The sequence below is a fragment of the Terrapene carolina genome, unplaced genomic scaffold, assembly GCF_002925995.2.
Source record: "Terrapene carolina triunguis isolate 2854851 unplaced genomic scaffold, T_m_triunguis-2.0 Scaffold5226, whole genome shotgun sequence".
Taxonomy (NCBI): Eukaryota; Metazoa; Chordata; order Testudines; family Emydidae; genus Terrapene; species Terrapene triunguis.
The window spans coordinates 1-1985 of record NW_020669577.1 but is presented as its reverse complement, the minus strand read 5'-3'; the positions used below and the strand labels follow the sequence as shown (position 1 = coordinate 1985).

Sequence of the window (1985 nt, the reverse complement as noted above, 5' to 3'; positions counted from 1 at the left end):
TTCTCTGTCATGCTTTTTCCTTAAGAATCAATGCACTGGCTTAGACAAAGCTGTGTGGTGACTTGTGCCTGCTGACCATTACAGTCGGTCACAGCCATCAGAGAGAAAGCAGCGCACAGGCGCAGGCCTGGTTAGGCCATCTGGCTTGCTGGGGAACTCACAGCACAGGCAGGGAACTGTGCAGCCTGGAAAAACCTCAGTCAGGAAAGAAAGAGATGCGGTTCTCTGCTCAAGAGAGGTGATGGCTGAGTCTAGCGTGGGTGCCTTTGCTGGACCATTGAGGGGGAATCAAGATGCCGCTGCCCTGAGCTGCGATGACACATACCACTGGCAGTGGCGAGGAGCCCTGCTGGTGGCCCCACTGGCCACTCAGGTTTGGCACTGCCACGCTAGAGGGGCCACACGTAAGTGGCATAGCGCTGAGCCCCCTTGTTACCAGGTGGCTGTGCCATCACTCAGTTTTGGTCTTGCCATCCACATCACAGCTGAGGGCCGGTGAGTGACAGGCCATTCACCTGCACTGCCTTGCTCTGCTGCTATCTGCTGCCGCCATGGAGCTGCCGCTGGCCGCAGTGCTTGGGAGCTTCCTGATCTGCTGTGCAGGTGAGAACCCAGTCCGGGGCAGAGGCGGGTGGGGGCTGATGTCAGAGTGTCCCCCCTGCCCATCATGTGCCCGGGCAGGCAAAGCATGCCCCTAACCCCAACCCCAGCCCCTGCCCCACTGAGACACCTGGCGCCAGCTGTTCAGGCAGGGGAGGGGGCTGCTGTCCCTAGCACCGCTGGGGAGCAAGGTCTGGGGCTTGCGGGGCTCCAGCCAGGGAGCAGGGTTGGGGGGGGCCACTCTGCGCAGCTCCCAGAAGCAGTGGCATGTCCCCCCTCCGGCTCCTACGTTTAGGAGCAGCCAGGAGGCTCTGCCCCGCATGCTGCCCCTGCCCCAAGCGCCACCCCCGGAGCTCCCATTGTCTGGGAACCACGGCTAATGGGAGCTGCAGGGGCGGTACCTGCGGAGGGGGCAGTGCGCAGCAGAGCTGCCTGGCCGCTCCTCCGCGTAGGAGCTGGAGAGGGGACATGCTGTTGCTTCCGGGAACTGTTTGAGGTAAGCGCTGCCCTAAGCCTGCACCCCTGAGCCACCCCTCCCCGGCACTCCAACCCCCTGCCCCAGTCCTTTGAACCCCTCCCGTCCTTTGAACCCCTCGGAGCTTGGCTCTTTCCCAGGCAAACTGAGCTGCCCCCATCGCTGTTCCGGGCAAAAACACCGACAACCTGCCACGCTAACTGCAGCTGTAGGAGCAAAAGTTTCTGCGCCCAACGTGGGGCTCGAACCCACGACCCTGGGATTAAGAGTCCCATGCTCTACCGACTGAGCTAGCCGGGCGCTGCGAGCTAGCCTGCCTTCAGCGACTATTCGAAATATAATGTAGCGCATGCGCAGAACTCGTTAACTCAGTTTTTGCTTACGAGACTCCTCCCCGCGTTTCTTCCAGTCTCGGGCCGGGCGCGCCCCCGCGGCAGTGACGGGACCTGCTCTGCGGACGCGCACGTTCACATAGGAACCCACCGCGGGAGCTCATTGGCTGGTGTGCAGCGGACCAATGGGAAGGTGCGTTGGTGAGCGCTGGGGCGCGTGAACGAGGCGCGTGTGTGGATCGGGTCTGTCCGGCGCTCGCTCTCCGCACGGCTCCGCCGCCATGAGCTCCATCGGCACCGGGGTGAGTGTGTCTCCTCGCCGGGGCCGGCTGGGGGCGGGAGGGCAGCTTGAGCCCCCCCCATGGGACCGGGAGGGGGGAAGTACTGCCCGCGCGGGCCGGGTGAGGCGTCGCGCCGCTCTGCTGAGTCACTTCGGCCCGCGCGGCTGGTGGGAAAGCGAAAGTGTAAGCGAGGGGAGGGGCCACAGGGCTCTGGCTCTGGGGGGGCAGCGGGGGCAGGAGCTAGGGGATGGGGGGGCTCTAGGGGGCAAGGGAGGAGAAGGGGTGGGGGTCTAGGGA

At 64.2% G+C, this 1985-nt stretch overlaps 1 non-coding gene across 1 annotated transcript; it reads right to left on the bottom strand.

Annotated features, from left to right (window-relative positions):
- Positions 1-1302: 1302 nt before the first annotated feature.
- TRNAK-CUU lies at positions 1303-1375 on the bottom strand. Its single transcript has one exon. It is a non-coding gene; the product is annotated as a tRNA-Lys (tRNA).
- Between the last annotated feature and the right edge of the window lie 610 nt (positions 1376-1985).